The 22313-nt window shown below is 42.0% G+C and overlaps 1 protein-coding gene across 5 annotated transcripts in view; it reads right to left on the reverse strand.

Moving 5' to 3' along the window:
• Positions 1 to 22313, reverse strand: part of GNB1L (G protein subunit beta 1 like) — a 73831-nt gene that overhangs the window by 36340 nt on the left and 15178 nt on the right. For 2 of the 5 annotated variants that reach the window (XM_058281829.1, XM_058281830.2), the window contains exon 3: positions 4319 to 4461. The exons of 2 other annotated variants lie outside the window; for them this stretch is intronic. The gene's annotated coding sequence lies outside the window, so the exon portion shown is untranslated. Of the gene's footprint in view, positions 1 to 4018; positions 4084 to 4318; positions 4462 to 22313 lie in introns of those variants that run through there. One more of the 5 variants, XM_071209929.1, reaches the window with a different exon arrangement.

The raw sequence follows: 22313 nt of genomic DNA on the forward strand, positions 1-22313 counted from the left end.
ACCCAGAGGAACCCAGGAAGCCTGAACCCTCACAGACGTCAGCAGCCATCTTGCTCCAACATGTGGAAATAGACTTTGGTGAGGGAAGTAACTCATGCTTTATGGCCTGGTATCTGTAAACTCCTACCCCAAAACAAATACCCTTTATAAAAACCAACCAATTTCTGGTATTTTGCATCAGCACCACTTTGGCTGACTAATACACCCTCCCAGGCCTCTGGGCTGTCACCCACCTGCCTTCCCCTCCACGGCCAACTGGCCACACCAGTGCCTCCTGCCTGGGCCATGGCCACCCTCGGCCTGGGCCTCACTCCAGCTTCTCTCCCTCAGGGAATCCCCGCCCCCCCACCAGCCCTCTAGCAAATTCCATCTCTTCTCTGAGCCCCTTCTTTTCTTCCCTGTGGGGAAGGGCGATGCACCAGGACTTGCCATCCATGTCTCTCCACTGCCAGCTTGGGGATCGGAGGCCACACTGGTCTGGCTCCTGGTACCCACACAAATGCGGGATGAACCACAAATGGCAAACAAGAGGTCTCAGGGGGCCCTGGGGTGGAGAAGGAGCAACCAGGACCCGAAGATGGGAAGAACATTCTCCTCACCTATACGGCAGTGACCAAGCCCAGACCCATCACGCCCAAGGTCTGTACACCTTCCTTTATTTTTGGGGAAACCAAGGCACGGAGGGCTGGTGAGCTGTCCCAGACCCCTTGCTGCTGGGGGCATGGCTGGAACTGGGCTTAGGCCTGAAGAACCCCGGAGTCTGCATGCTGCCACCAAGGGGCAGAGCGGCTGGAGGGGCGTGGAGCGCGGGTCAAGAGCCTGACGGTGTGGGACAGAGGGGCAGGTCCAGCCCTGGGAGTCCCTGGTTTTCGGGGAGGCAGCCCCTAAAGGCCAGGGCCCTGTGGACAGCCTGAGCCCCTGCCCCATGGCCATCCTGAGCACCACTTATCCCTATCCCAAGAGATCTCCCAGTCAAGTCTACACAGAAAGGAGGAGGGGGCACAGGCCTGGCTGTGGCTCGCAGATGGGGTGGCTGCTTGAGGCCAAGGGTCCCTTTTCTGGCCCCTGCTGGGCTGGTGTGAAGCTGTGGTTTCAGAAAGTCCCCATGCGGGGGAGGAGCAGAGGCCTGGCCAGCGCCTGCCCCAGCCCACCCTGAAGGGGCAGGAACTGCCTTCTATTTACCTGCCTCGTGGCCTGCTGTCCTTCTCAGAAAGGGAAGTTATACTCGGAGACAGACCCAATCCTGCTCCCTTGGCACCCACCAGACTTCCACACCAGAGCCTCCTGCTGCCAGCCCTCACGCAGGACCGCCGCCTTCGTTCCCAGCACCCAAGCACCACCACATCATGCGCACATGCGCCCATGTCCCTGCTGTCAGGCGCCGGATATCTTCCCAAGCGCGCACAGAGCTCTCCTTCCGCAATTAAAGAGAGCCTCTGGGCAAAGAATGTTCGTTGGGGAGCAGAGTGTCACCAGGCTGCTGTTCCCAATTTAGCACGGCCCTCATGTGCCTCACGAATTGTCTGAGGCCTGCTGGTGTCCCCTACCTCCGAAGCAAGCTTCGCAGTGCCCCGGCTGAGCCCACCCACTGTCCAGGAGGCCTGTGTCCTCCTCTGTGCCATCTTGGTCCCACGAGGCCGCCAGGGCGTGATTCTGCGGAGGGCCCCAGTGAAGCCAGGACCTGGGCAACGGGAGAGCCCGCAGAAGGGAACGGCGGGAGCAGCCCTCCTGGGAGAGGCTTCCCTCCAGCCCACTCGCAGAGCAGAGCAGGAAGCCGGTTTGTCTGGGAGCTGCCTCAGCCGCTGGGTGCTGGGGCAAGAAAAGAAGGGGGAGCAGAGGAGGCAGGAAGGGTCCTTCAGGGAGGCAGCCAAGGCGAGAGGAGGGGGAGGGTTTTAAGACCAAGGTGGGGGCTGCTGTAGGCTGGTGCAGGGGTAGGGTGGGGGAGCTCCAGACAGAGGCCAGTGGGGGGGTGGGGGGTCCAAGCTGAGGCAAGTGTGTGTGGGTGGGGAGGGCGAGTCCAGGCTGGTCCGGGGCAGGGGAGGGGTGTTGTGCTCCCTGCAGAGAGGCAGGAGGGGGCGAGAGCTTCCTGAGTGGGGCGGCCAGTCCAGGGCACCCCTCTAGCTGCGCTCTCCCTCCCAGGCACACCTTGGACCCTTTGCCTCTCTCCAGCTTTTTCCAGAGCTGAGGACTGGAGCAGAGGGCAAGGGCTTGTGAGCCGTGCCCCAGTCCCAGAGAACAGAGGGCAGGCACAACAAAGCCAGGCTCCAGGGGGCTGAGCAGGGGTCCAGGGATGGGGCCCAGAAGCTAGTGGCTTCTGAGCCGACGGAGGATAGTCCACCTCCACGGGCGTGGACACAGGCAGCCCCTCGACTACTCAGTTCTGCCGCTTAAGGTGCAATGAAGAGAATGAAGGGGATCTCTGGGGTATGTGCTACAAACCATCAGGATGTCTTCACCATCCCGTGGTAATGGCGGCAGGGAGTGCAGGGGGCAGGGGGCAGGGGACAGGGGACAGGGGTGCAGAGCAGGGGCCCTTGTCCCACTGCCCACCTGGCCAGAGCCACGGCCACGGCCACGGCTGAGGGGGCCTGGGGCCTGGTCAGCAATGGCCACCAGGAGGAAGAGAGGAGTCTTCCCCTCTTGCCCTGATGAAAGCCCAAGTGCAGGTGGAGCCCTGGCACCCAGCTTGCCAGCTCAGCGTGCCTATGCCAGTCCCCAGAGACTGGCAGAAGCCCACCTACAGCTCTGGCTAGACCCCGCCTTGGGGACTGAGGGGCAGACAGGCTCTGGCCTGAGAGAAATGGGGCCCATCGGGGGTGGGGGGGGGTGAGTCAGGCTGGAGGGGCACGGCCTGGCCGTACCCTCTGACACAACTTGGGAAGCAGCTATGCCAGGAGGAGTGCCATCGAAGACCCCTACCCACAGGCTTTAGTACGGGCTGGCCTGGAAGCGCAGAAGGGCCCTCACCCCACTGAGGTGTGAAGACATTTCTGATACCCTTGGGGCGAGGAGTACGCCCCATCTTTTTTTTCTCCCTCAGGTTTTGCAGCTTAACAGCCTCTCTCTCTATGTTGGTTAATGGCCAACGGACCCTTCCGGAAGGCAAGGTGGCCACCTGTGGGAGGGAAGGGGACTGAACCCCCCATGGCTCCAAGGACTGGTGGCCTTTCTCTAGCATGTGACAGGTGGGTGCCTGGAGGGGTGGGGAGTCTGGCCGCCACCGTGGAATGGCTGCCGTGGGGCAGGCCGGCTCTGCAGAGCTCAGGGGAGCAGATGCTGGGCTGTGCCAGCAATGTCCAGACAGGCTGGTGGGCGAGGGGTTCGGGGGAGCAAGGCACAAGCTCCTTGAGAAAGCCAAGTATGCAGGTCCAGCTGAAGCAGCTCAATGCATCAGAAAATCACTGAGCCCAGACTCATGGGTGAGGGGGTAGCGTTTCTACCCCACCATGCCAGCGGCTGCGCCTCTGACAGGCCACTTCCCCTCAGGCTCCCAGGTGCAGTCCAGACACTTGCCTGCCCCCCACAGGGCGCACATGCACACATACGCTCACACCCCATACTCATGCATGCACTCATGCACAGCTCACATATTTGCACGCACACCTCATGCATGTACACATGCATACATGCTTGCATGCACACCTCCCATATGCAAACATGCACACACCCTCACACCCCTCACGGATGCACTCACAGAGCTCACATGTACACACATGTGTACACCCACATGCATGCACACATGCTCGTATGCACACCCCGCTCATGCTTATGTGACCATGTACCCACCGCTAACACCACATTCATGCACACACAAACATGCAACACACAAAAACGTACACACATATGCACACTGCACACAAACACACATGCACATATGTATAGGTCACCTACATGCACACCCATGCAAACCCATGCACACACAGGCACACACGGGCAGCATGGTGGCCTCAGGCAGGCGCCAGCCCAAGCCTGGCCCCCACTTGCCCACTGCCTGTGGCCTGGCGGAAGTTTCCAGTACCTCCCCCAGCAGAAGGCTCTTCTGAGTGATGAAATCAAGTTTTCTTCTCTATTGTTTCCCCAGAACTGCAGGGAACAAACCCGTCACGTTGTTACATCAACCCAAAGGCTCAGGCCAAGACGATGCATCAGCAATTAAGGGCTCCATCATTTCAAGCAATTAAAATAAACGTTTTATTTGAAAACTAATTAATTCTAGCCACATATTTTTCCCATGACAATATTGCAGGATTACTTGATTTATGACATCCAATTATTCTTTATTAATCTAATGGAGAGTAATCGCATTATCCGATCTCACCTGGCCCCTCTTGTGCAAGAAGCCGCTCTGCCGTACCGGCGACACCACCAGCCGCCTGCTTCGCTGTCCCGTCACTTGTCTTTTCCTCCCAGAGGGCAGAGGAACATGAAACTTAATCCACAGAGCACGACTCCGAGTTCCGCCTGCGCTGAGAAATGCCACTGTCAGACACATTCTTTTCAAGATGCAAAAGGAAAGACCGTCTGACACAACTGGCATGGACCTGACAGCCTCGATGATGAACGCTGTAAATGCCGAGCGCCTCGGGCCCCGGCCCATCCCACCGACGGACGGTGACGGCGTCCCCCCCTGCAATTTGCCACAGCAGTGGCAGCCAGGCAGGCCTCCGAGTTCCCCCTCGGCAGTGGGCGTCCACGCTCTTCTCTGGGCCTGGGGCCAGCAGGCAGGTACTTCCCCCCCACCAAGGCTCTCTGCCTCGGTAGAGGGAGTGGCCATGGGGGTCCAAGGACACCGCCCGTGGGGAGGCAGCAGCGTGTATTCACGTGATACGAGAAGCACGTCAGGCGGGGCCAGGTGAGGGGCTGGAACCTGGAGTTCATGGATCCCTACCCACATGCCCCCTCTCAGGGTGCCAGGAGCTTGCGCCTCTGCCTGTGTCCAAAGCCTGCCTGGCAACACTGCAGAGGCCTTGGGCCCAGCCCCGGAGAGCCCCCATCCCAGTGCTCCTTCACCAAGACCTTTGCTTTTCCTACCCCATGACCATGTGTCTGAAAATCTGAAAATTGACACAGAAAGCACCTAGAATCACACCCAAGCAGTGGGTCTGGCCCAGAAGCTGGCTAGCTGACCCCAGCCTAGGCCCCAGGTTCCACCTGGCTGACTCTGCATGTCGGAGACACCAAGCACCACACAGGGCCAGGATGGGCCTCAGACAGGACTCACTTCCCCCTGCAAGCGTCAGTCAAGGGCCCAGCACCAGCCCCCACAGCCCTGTGACGCAGCTGGGCATTCCAGAGACCAAGTGGGCAGCCTTTTCCAGAAGGAGGGATACTCTGATGGTCCCACAAATAGTGACAAATAGATGAAAAATAGTGACAAAATAACAAGACTGAAATCCTCTTCAATGCATCCCTAAAATGGCAAGTCTGGAATCTTCAGAGGTCAAACACAAAGTCAAAGGAAAACCTACTGCGGAATCCCCAGTTGGTACTTGCCTGACGGCTGTTGCTGCACTCTGCAACCTGGAATTCCAATTTTGATGGTCTCTGGGACAATGACAGATCATAATCAGGCCCTCCCAGGTGAGTACACTATTACAATAGGAGCACCCCCCAAAAGATAGGACCCTACAGGGCTACAGGTGCTATGTTAGAAGGAACTAGAATTGAACCTGCACACGTAAGGTGCCAGAAAAACACTAGCTCTCAGGCAGGTTTTCAGCCCTAAGTCCCACCACCTTGGGAAGTCCCCCAAACTTCAGTCTGTGACAGCCTTCTCGGAGGGAAAACACCTCCAACCTAGGCCTCAAATAGATGAAGCACCAAGAACTGCAGGCTCCTTCGCAAAAATCACGGAAACAAATGAGACAATGGCACCATGTGTGAGAGCTCTCAGAAACAATCCATAGCAGGACTGGATTCACTGAACAAAGCGTTCTGCTCCATAAAATAAGGGTGTTTCATATTTTCAAAGAAGGAGAGGGAACTGAAAACTCAGAATAGAGAGCAGGAGGTTGTTGGGGAGCAGGAGAGCTACATCATGACAAGGCCTTACCCTAGATTGTTTACACATCACAAAAGGAACATGCACTTTTACAATGGGGACGGCTGGCTGTCACCACCTTCACTGCCGAACGAAGCTGGCACTGCCAAGAGTCAACAAACTGGCACCACTTATCTCCTAGTGTGAAGCAATAAGATGATAAGCACACCCATCTTGTATACTTTTGCCAAATATGTTCAGCATGAATCCAACCTTGAGGAAACAAGCAGACATAACCTGATTAGGGGAAAATGCATAATACAACCAGCTCAGACTCATCAAAAAAAAAAAAAAAAAAAGGCACATCAAGAGAAACAAAAAATAGCGAAAAAAAAAAAAAAGCTGAGTGACTCTTTTAAATTAAAGAGAGACTGAAGAGATGTAACCAAATGTAATATGTGAGCCTTGCTGAGATCCTGGATCCTAAAAAAAGGGGGGGCTCTAAAGGGCATTTTTGGCACAAGAGGGGAGATCCGAATATGGACTACAGATGGGATGGGATTATTAATTTTCTTCGGAAGGATAATGGTATTTTATGTGGAAGAATGTCCTTATTCCTGGGAGATATATGTTAAAGTATTTAGGGGTGAGATGCCAAGAATGTCTGCAATCTGTTTTCAGATGTTTCAGAAAAAAAATTATCCCTCTTGATATCTATCTCCATAATGAATATACAGGCATAAGGTAAAGCGAATATGGCAAAATGCTAGCAAGAGGGGAATCTAGGTGAAAGGTAGGCAGGTGGTCACTCTACTATCCTGGCAACTTTGCAGTAGGTTTAAAAATGTAAAAACATGCTAGGGGGGAAGGAGGAGGAAAAGTCACATACAGGACTCATACCCAGAATATATAAAGCATTCACAAATCAGTACACTAAAAAAGCAAACACCAAAAAGAAAAATGAGCCAAAGATTTGTACGGACAGCTTACAAGAAACATAAATGTCCAATGAACATATGAAAAGATGTTTAAACTAATCAATAATCTTGGAAATGCCTGTCAAAACCGTGATGTGATATAATTACACTGTTACCAGATTAGCAAAAAATTAAACAGTCTGCCAAATGTTGAAAAGACATAGGACAACTGGAACCCCTCTACCGTGCTAGAGAGTATAAATTGAAACAACCACTGTGGAAAACAATCTGTTATTATCTTGCACATTTTATGAACCAGCAACCCTCCTCTTACATAAACATCCTAAAGGAATTCCCACACGTGTACACAAAGAGAATTGTAAAGAGTGTTCATAGCCGTATTGTGCTTGGTAACAAAAACTGGAAACAACCCCAACAGCATTGACTGGAGAATGTGATAAATTTGATATGTTCAGACAATAGAATACTCTACAGAACTGAAAATGAATAAAAGCTTCAGACATCAACATGGATGAAACTTAAAATCACAATTATGTGAGTGCCTTTGAAGCTACAGACAGGGAGAAAATATTCATGACAAAAGATAAAGTCATGATAAAGGAATCATACCCAGACTGAATGTCAATTAAAAAAAAAAAGTAAACAAAGTGAAAACAAAGTGATTCCAAAAGGCTAAATTAGAGATGGGAATATTTAGATACATATTTTTAGAAGGTACTAGGGACTGAACCCAGGAACTCGAACATGGGAAGCAGGTACTCAACCACTGAGCTACGTCCGCTCCCCAGTGAGAGTTTGTTTGTTTGTTTTTAGGAGGTACTGGGGGTTGAACCTGGGACCTCGTACATGGGAAGCAGGCGCTCAACCACTTGAGCTACATCCACTCCCCTGTAGCTATATTTTAAAAAATGATAATGGAAACACTATATATCAGAATTTATAAGGTACATTTAAAGCTTTGACTGGAAGAAAATTCATAATTCTAAATACATTTAACAATATAATTAAAAGAATGAAAATAAACTAAAATCTCAGCTCAAAAAGTCAGAAAAAGATAAGAAAATTTAAAAAAAAAGCACAAGGAAGTAAATTATAAAAATAAAAACAAACAATAATGAGGTAAAGAAGAGAAAAACAACAAACCTAATTAATAAACATTAAAAAAATAATCCCAGTTTTAGGAAAGGAAAAAAGCTAGGAAAACTACTTGCTAACTTAATGGGGGAAAAAGGGAGAAAACACAAATATAGGAAATAGAAAGTGATAAGGGGAAATAACACTGAAAACCTAGATCAAATGGAAAATTTCCTAGGGAAAAGCAGTTTTAACAAAATGGACATTAGATTTAGAAAACATATACAGGCCAATCTCCATAGAGAAAGAGAAGTAGGAGTGTTTATTTATAAAAATAAATACATAAAATAAATAAGTAAATAAATAATCAAAAGAAATAGAGAAAAAAATCAAGTAACTACCCCTACAAAAAAACTCCAGGCCTAGCTTTATAGGAGAATTCTACCAATTCTGTCAAGACTGGAAAGCCTCAATATTCTAGGAATGATTCCAGTGCCCTGAAAATTAAGGAAAACTCCTTAATTCTTTTTATGAAAGAGGTACACTACTGAAAACAAAACCTGACAAAGGCAACACAAAACTAGAAAACTACATACTAATATGAATTATGAATATCAAACAAAAATACTGAATAATATTTTACCAAATGAAATCTGACATCACATTAAGAAGAGAATACACCATGATCAGTTGGAATATATCCTAAGAATACAGAGCTGGTTCAATTAGGACCCATTAATGCCATATACTATATAATAGATACAAGGAGAAAAATCATATAATCTCTATAAATGCTGGAAAAAACTTTGACAACATTCAATATCCATTTCTGATTAAAACATTCAAGCAAACTAAAACTGATGCCTTTCTTTAAAATGATAATATGTGTGTGTATACATAAACACAAATACATATACCTTAGTCCCAAAAACCAGCACGTTATTTTACGAATAAATATTGGAGATATTCCCACTAAGATAAGGATGTCCACTATCTCCACTATCATTCAACACTGTCCTAGAGACATAAGCCGTTACAATTAGATAAGAAAAATCAATTGGAGGTATATGAATTGGAAAAGAAGACATTAAATTATCTCTATTTCCAGATGATATGATAGCCTATGTGATAAAAGAAAAATAGAAAATTTAAATCCAAACAATTAAAAAACTTCAATATGGTAGTCAGATACAAAACTAACCTAGAGAATGAAATAGCCTCCACATACACAATAACCGGTTAGAGAAAAATCCATTTACAATACCAACAGAGAAGTAAAATATTTAAGAATAACTCTAATAAAAATATGCAAACTTTATTAAGAAAACTTTAAAATACTTCTGAAAGATACACATGTAGATTTGAACAAAGGGAAAGACATCAACATAAAGAGGTTTGTTCTCCCCAAGTTAATTTATAAATTTAACACAACACCAACAGACACAGCAGCAAGCTTCTTTATGGAGTTAGACAAGTTGAAACTGGCATTCACGTGGAAAAACAAAATATGTAAAAGCCAGAAAAACACTGGGAAGAAAAATGCTAGAAAGGGGTAGGCCCTATCAGATACTGAATTTTACTACAGAATCTCTATGATTAAAGTAGATTGGCACTCCTACACAAATAGAACACCCACGCAGTGAAATGTAAAGCCCAGAAATAGACCCAAGTACAAGTGGAAGTTCAATATATGATAAAGTTTTGATTTATCTCAAATCACTGGGGCAAAAATAGAATTTTTAATAGATGGTGCTAGAAGAGCAGGTCAGCCATTCGGAAAATGATCAAACCAGATCCACATCTTTCATAGTGAGAGGATTACACCATACTTGAGAATGAACTCCAAATGGATTTGGGATCAACATATAAAAAAGGAAATCATTCGAGTGCCAGAAAAACATATGGGAGAATTGTTTTATCATTTGGTTGTGGGTAAAGTTTCCTAACTATGACTCAAACTTTAGATGGAGTAAAAGCAAAGATTGATAAAGTTTTCACTACAGAAAAATACTATCTAAAATAAATACTACTAAAAAAGAAAAATGAAAAAAATTTTAAAAATTAAAAACCATAAAAAACAAAAATGCAACGACAATTGAAAAACAAAGAATACTACATACAAATTTTTTAAAAATTAACTTTTGCATGTTAAAAAAAGAGATAAAGATACAAGTGTTAATATCTTTTAAATATAAAGAACTCAAAAATTAAGGAAAGAAAGACTAAAGACTCAATAGAAAAATAGGCAAGAGACAAGAATAGACAATTCACACACACAAAAGATCATAAATGGTGCTCAAACAAATGAAAAGATGCTCGATCTCACTCACAGAGAAATTAAAACTATAACAAGAGACTTTTGGTTTGGGGCAAGATGAAGAAGTCCACTATAGTCTCTTTCTCAGGCCTATGGCAACTAAAAACTCTGGACAAAACACAAAAAGCAATTACCTGAAAAGTCTGAAAAGTGAACAACAGCAGACAGATTTTAGAGGTGAGTGAAAACTCAGAGATGACCTCTACGGGGATGAGTTTTCTGGGGTTCTTTTTTTTTTTTCGCCTGTGTGGCACTGCCTTAAAGTGGGCCCTGTGACACAGCTACAAGGTAATGGTGGCAAAAACCTGGATAGAAGTCCTAAATTACTGGAGAGACAGTAGAGGAAAAAAAGCCTGTGGCCCAAAGTATGTGGAAGGAAGACCCTGTTGGTTTATTGTGTTGCTCTAAGGACAGGCCCCAGACATAGAGCTGTGTGAAAGAAACTACCTTTCTTATCAGAGGAACCAAGAAAAGTGGACCCAGCAGGCTAGACTGGGGGTGGGGAGAACTGTAGAGAAGAGAGAGCTGAAGGGAAGGATCTCCTAATACTGGGAATGAACCCAATACAATTCCCAGGCTCAACCCTGAGTTGCATATGCATGGGACAGATAAAAAGTAGCATCAGTTTGAAGAACTGAACTAAGATTTAAAGCAGGAAGAAAATCGCCACTGACCCCTAAGTGGCTGATTACTGGAACACACCCAAAGCAGCAAAGGCTTTGGAATTGAAATGAAATTAAAACCACGGCCCACAGAGGTCGAGACAAAATCTGAGATGTAAATATAGAGCATCAACTACCTGCTAAGACAAAAAAACTCAACATTTCCCAGAGGATCCAACAAAATATTCAATCTAGATATGTCCAGGATAGAATCCAAAATTATTCAACATATAAAGAACCAGGAAAATGCAACTAATTCAAGGGAAAAGACAATTTTCAGATGCCAACCTCGAAATGACTCAGATATTGGAAATACAGGACTTTATTTTTTTTCAGGAGGTACCAAGGATTAACAACTGAGCTATACCCACTCTGGAAACAAAGACTTTAAAGCACATTTTACAATAAATTTCTAGAAGGGAAAGATAAACACACTTGAAACGAATGGAATGAAAGAGGCCTGAAGAAAAACAGAAATTATAAAAAGAAAAAACTAATGTGTTATTAGTTGAAGATGCTAATTGTAATAGAAAGGTAACCACTAAGAAATAACTTAAAAATAGAAAAGGAAAGAAGGGAATCAAAACAGCACACTAACAAAAAAAGCAACTAAACTTTTAAAAGGCAATATTGGGAGTAATTGAGAAACAAAAAATACACAAAGCATACAGAAAACGACTAAATGCCAGAAATAAATACTTCCTTCTCTGTTATTATCTTAAATGTCAATGGATTAAACTCCTCTATTAAAAGGCGGAAATTGGCAGATTGGGTGAAAAAGCATGACTTATCTCTATGCTTTCTACTCGAGACTCACTTTAGGTACAAAGACACAAAGAGGTTGAGCATAAAGGGTGGAAAAAGATATTCCATTATAATATTTATTATATATATAATATATATTATAATAATATTCTTTCATCAATTGTAACGAAGTTACCACACTAATGCAAGGCATTAATTAAAGGGGTAGTATAATAAGAACTCTATATATTCTGCATGACTTTTCCATAATCGTACAACTTCTCTAATAAAAACAATCATATTAAAAAAAGAAAAGGTATTCCATGCAAACATTAATCAAAAGAGAACCAGAGTGGCCTTTTTTTTTTTGTCAGACAAACTAAATAAAAAATGGTTATAAGAGAACAAAGAAGGAAATGCTATATCGATAAAAGGTTCAAGCCAGCAGAAAGATAATAATGATTACAAACATATATGCACCTCACAACAGAGCCCCAAAATCTATGAAGCAAAAAATAACAGAATAGAAGGGAAAAATAAATCATTCTACAATAATAGTAGATTTCAGTACAACATTATCAGTAACCAAGAAAACGTCTAAACAGAAGATCAATAAAGAAATAGAGTACTTGAACAATATTATTAAACATGTAGACCTAGTGGACATTATAGAACCCTCCATCCACCAAGAGCAGAATACATATTCTTCTCAAGTCCATGTGGATCATGGTCCAGGACAGGCCATACGTTAGGCCACAAATCAAATCTTAATAAATCTTACAATATTGAAATCACACAAAGTATCTTCTCTGACTCCAAGAGAATAAAGCTAGAAATCAGCAACACAAGGAAAACTGGAAAATTTACAAATAAGTGGAAATTAACAGCACTATTAAACAAGTAATAGTTCAAAGAAGAAATCTCAAGGGAAATTAGGAAGTATCATGAGATGAATGAAAGCAAAAACACAACATGGACGGTGGACTTGGCCCAATGGTTAGGGCCTCCTGACCCATGTGGAGCTGGCCCATCCACAGTGCTGATGCGCACAAGGAGTGCCCTGCCTCGCAGGGGTGTCCCCCATGGAGGGGAGCCCCACGCGCAAGGAGTGCACCCCATAAGGAGAGCCGCCCAGCACGAAAGAAAGTGCAGCCTGCCCAGGAATGGTGCTGCACACACGGAGAGCTGACACAAGATGACATAACAAAAAGAAACACAGATTCCCGTGCAGCCCACAACAACAGAAGCGGACAAAGAAGACGCAGCAAACAGACACAGAGAACAGACAACTGGGGCGGGGGGGGGGGGGTAGGGAGAGAAATAAATAAATAAGTCTTTAAAAACAAACAAACAAACAAAAAAACACAACGTACATAGAATGCAGTGAAAACAACGTACAGAGGGAAATATATAGCTCTAACTGGGTACATTAAAAAAGAAGAAAGATGACAAATTAATAATCTGACTTCACACTAAAAAAACTAGAACAAGAAGGGCAAAATAAACCCAGTTAGTAGAAGGAAGGAACGAGTAAAGATTAGAGCAGATATAAACAAAATAGAGAATTGAAAAACAATAGAGGGAAGTGGATTTGGCTCAACTGATAGAGCGTCCGTCTACCACACAGGAGGTCCAGGGTTCAAACCCAGGGCCTCCTGACCCTTGTGGTAAGCTGGCCCACGTGCAGTGCTGATGTGCGCAAGGAGTACTGTACCACCCGGGGGTGTCCCCTGTGCAAGGAATGTACCCATCAAGGAGAGCCGCCCTGCACGGAAAAAGCACAGCCTGCCCAGGAGTGGCACCACACACACAGAGAGCTGACGCAGCAAGATGATGAAGCAAAAAGAGACACAGATTCCCAGTGCCACTGACAGGAATGCAAGCGGACACAGAACAACACACAGCGATGGACACAGAGAACAGACAATGGGGAGGAAGGGGGAGAGAAATAAAAACAAACAAACAAACAAATAAATAAAAAGCTAAAAGAAAAGAAAAGAAAAACAATAGAGAGAACCAAGAAAACCAAAGTTGGTCTTTTAAAAAGATCAGTACAATTGACAAATCTTTAGCCAGACTGGCAAAGGAAAAAAGAGGGCAAAAATAACTAAAATCAGGAACAAAAGTGGGGACATTACTATTGACCTTACAGAAATAAAAATGATTATAACAGCTACCATGAGCATATGCCAAAAAAATTAGAAAACCTAGAGAAAACAGAAAAATTCCCAGAGACATACAAATTACCTAATCTGACACAAGAAGAAACAGAAAATCTCAATAGACCTATAACAAGTACAGAGATTAAACCAGTAATCAAAAACCTTTCATCAAAGAAAAATCCAGCACTGGATGACTTCACTGCTGCATTCTATCAAACATTTAACATCAATCTTTTTCAAACTTTTTCAAAAAATACAAGAGCAGGGAAGACTGCCTAACTCATTCTCTGAGGCCAGCATTACCCTGATGCCAAAGACAGTTAAAGACAGCACAAGAAAATTACAGACCAATATCCCTTATAAATATAGATGCAACAAAAACAAATACAAAAAACAACTCAACAAAATGCTGGCAAATGGAATCCAGCCGCATATTAAAAGGATTATATACCATGTCCAAGTGGGATTTATTCCAGGAATTCAAGGGTGGCTCAACATAAGAAAATCAATCAATGTAACAAACCACCTTACTAGAATGAAGGAAAAAACTCACATGATCACCTCAGTTGATGTAGAAAAGGCACCTGATAAAATCCAACATATCTTCATGATAAAATCACTCAGAAAACTAGGAACAGAAGGGAACTTTCTTAACATGATAAAGGGCATTATGAAAAATCCAGAGCAAGTATCATACTCAATGGTGAAATACTTACTTAGTACTTTCCCCCTAAGATCAAGAACAAGACAAGGATGCCCACTGTCACCACTGTTGTTCAACAATGTTACTAGAAGTTCTAGCCAGTGCAGACAAGAAAAAGAAATGAAAGTCATCCAAATTGGAAAGGAAGAAGTAAAACTATCCCTATTCACAAATGATATGATCCTATAAATAGGAACACTAATGATTCACAAGAAAGCTACTAGAATAAGCTAACTCAGCAAAGTTGCAGGTTACAAGATAAACACACAGAAGTCAATTGAGTTCCTATTCACCAGTAATGAATAATCTGAAAAAGAAATCAAGAAAAACAATTCAATTTACAGTAGCATCTAAAAGAATAAAATACTTAGGAATAAATTTAACCAAGTTGGTGAAAGACTTGTACACTGAAAATGACAAAACTGCTGAAAGAAATTAAGGAAGACCTAAATACATAGAAAGACATGCTGCATTCATGGACTGAAGACTTAAAATTAAGATGTCAATACAGCCCCTAGTTATCTACAAATTCAATGAGACCAGGAAGTAGATATGGCTCAGGTGAATGAGTTCCCTCCCCCTACATAGGCGGTCCCTGGTTCAGTTCCCGGTGCCTCCTAAAGAAGACAGGGAGCTGTCACAATGGGCAGGCATGGCAAGCTGCTGCAACAAGAGACACAAGAAGAAAAACATAATTAGAGACAGGTAGCGGAGGTTCCCAGTGCCTCCTAAAGAAGACGAGCAAGATGGCGAGCTGACACGATGGGCAGGCGCAGCAAGCTGACACAACAAGGTGACATAATGGGACACAAGAAGAAAAACACAATGAGAGACAAAACAAAGCAAGGAACAGAAGTGGTTCAAGCAATTAGGCACCTCCCTCCCACATCACAGGTCCGGGGTTTGGTTCCTGGTTCCTCCTAAAGAAACAAGGAAGACAAACGGACACAAGTGCAAACAAAGAGGGGATGGGGAGAAATTAATAAATTATCGTTAAAACAAACAAACAACACCTTAAAAAAAATTAAATGAGACCCCTATCAAAATTCCAGCACACTTTTTTGCAGAAATGGAAAAGCTGATCTCATATTCATATGGAATTGTAAGGGGCCTTGAATAGACAAAACAATCCTGAAAGAGAAGAACAAAGTTAGAGAATTCACATTTTCTGATGTAAAAGCTTACTACAAAACTACAATAATTCAAACAGTGTAGTAATGGCATAAAAATAGACATATAGACCAATTGAACAGAATTGAGCATCTAGAGATAAATCCACACATCTATGACCAACTGACTTTTGACAAGAGTGCCAAGTTCATTCAATGGGAAAAGAATAGCTTCTTCCACAAATGGTGCTGGGGTGACTGGAAATATACATGCAAAAGAGAAGACCCCTACCTCTCACCATACACAAAAATTAATTCAAAATGGATCAAACGCCTAAATATAAGAGCTAATACTATAAAACTTAGAAGCAAACATAGGGAAGTAGCTTCATAACCTTGTTTCAGGTGATGGATTTTCAGATTTTATACTAAAAGAAAAAACATATAAAATGAACTTTACCAAAATTAAAAATATGTACATCAAAGGATATTATCAAGAAAGTGAAAAGACAACTTAACTTACAGAATGGGAGAAAATATTTGGAAACCGTCAATCCAGTAAGGGTTTAATATCCAGAATATATAAAGAACTCCTACAACCCAACAATAAAAAGACAAACAACCCCAACTAAAAATGGACCAAGGGTTTGAGTAGACATTTCCACAAAGAAGATGTACAAATAGCCAATGATGCTCAACATCATTAGCCATTATGGAGATACAAATTAAACTATAATGAGATACCACTTCATACCATTAGGATGGTTATTATTTAAAAACAACAACAACACTAGAAAATAACAAGTGTTGACAACGATGCAGAGAAATAGGAACCTTAGTACATTGCTGGCGGGGATGTAAAATGGTACACCTACTGTGGAAAAGTTCAGCATTTCCTCAGAAACTTAAACAGAATTTCTATATGATCTGGCAATCCTACTCCTAGATATATACCCAAAATGGCTAAAGCAGGCTTTCCAACAGATTTTTGTACACAATATTCATCACAGTATTATTCACAAGAGTCAAAAGGTGGGAGCAACCCAAGTGTCTATCAATAGATGATTGGATATACACCCAATGGAATATTTTCAGCCACAAAAAGAAATGAAGTGCTGATACATGATATAACATGGACGAACCTTGAGGGTATCATCTTGAGTGAAATAAGCTGACACAAAAAGAAAGTTTTCTTATATGAAAAACTTAGAACAAGCAAATTTATATACACCGAAAGCAGAATAGTAGTTACCAAGGATGGGGAAAGGGGACATGGGGAGTTATGGTTTACAGGGTATCAATTTTGGTTTGGGATGATGAAAATAGTCTGGAAATAGATAATGGTGAAAGTTATACAATATTGTCAATGTACTTTATGCCACAAAATTGTCCACTTAAAAAATGGCTAAAATGATTTATGTTTATTTTACCACAATTAAAAACGTTTTTTTTAAAAAAGAACCAAATGGAAATTTCAGAACTGAATAATAAAATATCCAACACCCCCCCCCCCAAAAAAAAAAAGGGGAATGGGAACTGACAAAGTAAAGAGTCAGTGAACATGAAGCCTGACCAGAAGAAATTATCTACTATAGAAGAAAAAAGACTGAAATAAATGATTAAAGCCTCAGGGACTTGTGAGATAATAGCAAAAGGTCTGATATTTGTGTCATTGTAGTCCTAGAGGAGAACAAGCTTAGAGAGAAAAAAATATTTGAATAAATAATGCCTGAAAACTTTAAAATTAAGAAATTTATAGATTCAAGAGCTCAGTGAACTCAATGAACATGATAAACGCAGAGAAAGCCTCAAATACTTCATAACCAAAAACTGCTGAAAAATAACAATAAAGGAAAAAATCTTGACAGTAATGACAATGATGAAAACGTTACATCCCTGTCTTCAGAAACCATGAAGGCCAGAAGAGAGGAAAGCAAACATCTTTAAGGTACTGAAACAAAGTAACTCTGTATTCAGCCAAAATATCCTTTGGGAATGAAGGAAAACTAAATATATTCTCAGATGAAGGTAAATTCAGAGAATTTCTTGCCAGCAAACTTGCTCTGAAAGAAATGCTACGGGAAGGTCTTGCAGCTCACAAAAAAACAATACCAGAAATAAAGAAAGAAAGAAAGAAATGGTACATCACTGGTTAAACATAAAAGACTTTTTTTTTTAACCTCTTAAATTCCTTAAGAGGTATGATTATTAAAAATTAGGGGGTGGATATGGCTTAAGCAGTTAAGTGCCTGCTTCCCACAAGGGAGGTCCCAGGTTCAGTTCCAGTGTCTCCTGAAAAAAACAAGTAAAACAAACCACAAAACCAAATCAGGGAAGCTGATAAGGCTCAGTAGTTGAGCGTTGGCTTCCCACTTACAAGATTCTGGGTTCAATCCCTGGCCCCAGTACCTCAAAAAAACAAACAAACAAAAACACATATTTTCTGGTGGTATTTTCAATATAATAGCTGTAACAGAAAGGCTGAAGGCTAACTGGACCTATATGGTTGCAAGCATTCTATATTTTACTTGAAATGAGAAAATATTAACACTAAACAGACTGAAAGGTTAGGTATGTACACTGTAATCTCTAGACAAGCAGTAAAACAATGCAAAGAGATATAGCCAAAAAGTCAATAGAAAATTTAAAACAGAATATTTAAAAATATACAAATAATTCAAAAGAAGGCAGGAAAGAGAGGACAGAGGACCAAAAACATTACAGAGGAGATATTAATTAGAAAACCTGACTCTAAGCCCTTTTTAAAAACTACCCAACTGTTTAGAAGAAACCACTTTAAAATATAAAGGCATAGGTAGTTTAAAAGTAAAACAATGGAAAAAGAAGTACTATGCAAATAATAATCAAAAGAAGGTTGGAATGGACATATTAGTATCAGACAAAGTAGACCTCAGAATGAGGAACATTATCAGGGATAAAAAGGGACACTATATAAGGATAATTGGGATCAATTCATCAAGAAGATATAAAAGTCCTAAATATGTAGGCAGCTAACAAGAGGACTTCAAAATGCATGAAGGAAAAACTGCTGGAACTGAAAGTAAAAAGAGTTAACTCCATAATTATAATTGAAGACTTCAATGCTCTTCTCTTAGTAATCAACAGAACAAGTCGCCAAAAAGTCAGTAAGAATACAGAAGACCATTTACCTACTTGAACTTATGGACATTAACAGAACACTCCACCTAATAGAAAAAAGAGCCATTCTTTTTCAAGTGTACATGGAATATTCATCTACAGAGATGATATCCAGGATCATAAAAACAAACCTTAAAAAGTATGAAAGAATTAAAAGCATGCCAAATATGTTCTCTGACCATAAATGAATTAAATGAAAAAAAAAATCAGTAACAGAACGATAACTGAAAAATATATCCAATTATTTGGAAATTAAACAACATACTTTAAAATAATCCATGGGTCAATCTATGGGTCAAGGAAAATTAGAAAATATTTCAACTGAATGACAATGAAAATGAAACATATGAAAACTTGTAGGATGCAGCTAAAGCAGTGCTAGAGGAAAATGTATCATATTAAATGCTTATAATAGAAAAGAAGAAGGAGATGGATGTGATTGATCATATCAAGTGATTGGGCTCCCACCTACCACACAGGAGGTCCTGGCTTTGGTTCCCAGTGCCTCCTGGAGAAGACAAGCAAGAGAGCGAGTTGGCGAGACAGGTTGGCATGGCAAGTTGATGCAACAAGATGACATGGCAGGGAGACACAAAAGAAGAAACACAATGAGAGAGATGACAAAGCAGGGAGCAGAGGTGGCGCAGGAGGTTGAGTACCTCTCTCCCACAAGGGAGGTCCCAGGTTCAGTTCATAGTGCCTCCTAAAGAAAAGATGAGCAGACACAAGAGCACACAGCGAATGGACACAGAGAGCAGACAGCAAATGCAAAACAACAAGGTAGGGGGGATAAACAAATTAAATAAAATCTTAAAAAAAACACAGAAAGAAAAAAGATCTTAAATTAATGACCTAGCTTCCATCTTAAGAAACTAGGGAAGGAAAAAAAAGGAGCAAAGCAAACTATATAGAAGAAAGGAAATAATTAGAACAGATATAAATGAAAATAGAGAATAGAAAAACAATAGAGAAGTTGATTCTTTAAAAAAGATGAATGAAATTGATATTTAGTTAGATGGACAAAGAAAAAAAGAGAGAAGACAATGATTACAATAAATTGTCACTATAGCACCAGAAGCATTAAAAAGATAATAAGGAAATACTATGAACAGCTTAATGCATATAAGCATAAGTTAGATAAAATGGACCAATTCCTTGAAAGTCACAGACTATCCAAAGGCCAACTAGAAGAAAGAAGTGACTTGATAAGCTCTGTAACTATTAAAAGAATGAATTTTTAGCTAAAAACCTTAAGGAAAAGAAAATTCCAGCCCATGTGACTTCACCAGCAAATTCTACCGAACATTTAAATAAGAAATAACTCCAGGGAAGCGGATTTGGCTTAATTGATAGAGCATCTGCCTACCACATAGGAGGTCCAGGGTTCAAACCCAGGGCCTCCTAACCGGTGTGGTGAGCTGGCCCACGCGTATCGCTGATGCACACAAGGAGTGCCCTGCCACACAGGGGTGCCCCCCACGTAGGAGAGCCCCACGTGCAAAGAGTTTGCGCTGTGAGGAGAGCCACCCTGTGTGAAAAAATAGTGCACCCTGCCCAGGAGTGGCACCGCACACGCAGAGAGCTGACGCAGCAAGATGACACAACAAAAGGAGACACAGATTCCCAGTGCTGCTGACAAGAATACAAGCAGACACAGAAGAACACACAGTGAATGGACACAGAGAGCAGACAACTGGGTGGGGAGGGGTAAGAGGAGAGAAATAAATAAAAAAATAAATCTTAAAAAAAAAAGAACGCCAATTCTCTACCATCGCATCCAGGAAAAAGAAGAGGGAATATTTCCCAAACCGTTTTACAAAGTCAACATTACCCTAATATCAAAACCAGACAAAGACAATACAAACAAAGAAAACCACAAACCAATATCCCTCATGGATACTGACAGGAAAAATCCTCAAAAAAAATAATAGCAAAGAAATCTGCAGTATATAAAAAGAACACATCACAAACAACTCAGGTTCATCACAGGAATGCAAAGCTGATCAATATTCAAAAATCAATCAGTACAATCCATTATATTAACATACTAAAGAAGAAAATCCATATGATCATATCAATTGATACAGAAAAAACACGACAAAATTCAACATTCACTTATGATTAAAAAAACTCTCAGCATAAACACGATGCATTAAACAACATGTTGATAAATCTGACTTCATCAAAATTAGAAACTTTTGCTCTTTGAAAGACACTAATTAAGAAAATGCAAAGACAGGCTACAAACTGAGAGAAAATATTTGCAAATCATTTACCTGGCAAAGGATTTATATCTAGAACATATAGAGAATTCTCAAAATTCAATAAGGAAACAAAAATAAAAGAAAATTTTAAAATGTGCAACAGTGTGAACACTTCATCAGAGAAGACAGGCACAAAAACACACACAACATCTTTAGTCACTGGAGAAATGCAAATCAAAACCACAATAAAATGCCAATATCTATGAGAATGGCTAAAATTAAAGACTTACTATTCCAATTGTTGGCAAGTATATGAAGCAACTGAAATTCTCATACACAGCAGATGTGATAAAAAAATGGTTCAACCACTTTGGAAAAGTTTGGATATTCCTTAACAATCCAAATGTCCAGCAACAGATGAATAAATGATAGTATATCCAGTCAACGGAATGCTACTTGGCCATCAAAAGGAATGAAGTAGTGATATGCTCTAAAACATTGCTGAATCTCAAAATAATCAGGTCAAGTGGAAGAAGTCAAAAAAGAAAGCGTAAATACTGTGATTCCATGTATATAAAATTCTAGAAAATGCAAACTAATCTCTAGCAACAGAAAGCAGATTATTGGGTCCCTGCAGAGGGGAAGTGCTGGGAAGGGCAGGAGAGAAGGGGTAGGAAGATGTTGGAGGAAACTTTTAGGGATAATGGATATCTCCACCACCATGTTTATTGTAATGGTGTAACAGGTGTAGACATAGGTGGAAACTTCTCAAATTATTCACTTTAACATGTGCAGTTATGTCAATTACACCTCATTTTAAAAAATTCAATGACAACTAAATAAACAGCCCACAATAAAATATGGATTAGAGCGGACTTGCTGATATTCTACTATGGAACTATTGTGACTAGAACTGGAAGAAACTGTAGCATTGCTGTGGAGAAAGTGGCCACGGTAGTTGCTGGGGGCCGGGAGAGGGAAGAAGAGATGTGATGTAGGGCTGTTTTCGGGACTTGGAGTTGTCTTGAATGATGTTGCAGGGACAGATGCTGGACATTATATATCCTGCCATAACCCACTGGGTGGACTGGGGGAGAGTGTAAATTACAATGTGGACTGTTATCGTGTGGTGCGGTGGTGCTCTGGGGGGTGATCGCCAAGGGCAATGAGTGTGCCGCGGTGGCAGGGGGGGTTGTTGAAGTGGGAGCAGTGGGGTGAGGGTGGGTGGAGGGTATATGGGAACTTCTTATATTTTTTTAAT

The sequence above is a fragment of the Dasypus novemcinctus genome, chromosome 19 (genome assembly GCF_030445035.2).
Source record: "Dasypus novemcinctus isolate mDasNov1 chromosome 19, mDasNov1.1.hap2, whole genome shotgun sequence".
Taxonomy (NCBI): Eukaryota; Metazoa; Chordata; class Mammalia; order Cingulata; family Dasypodidae; genus Dasypus; species Dasypus novemcinctus.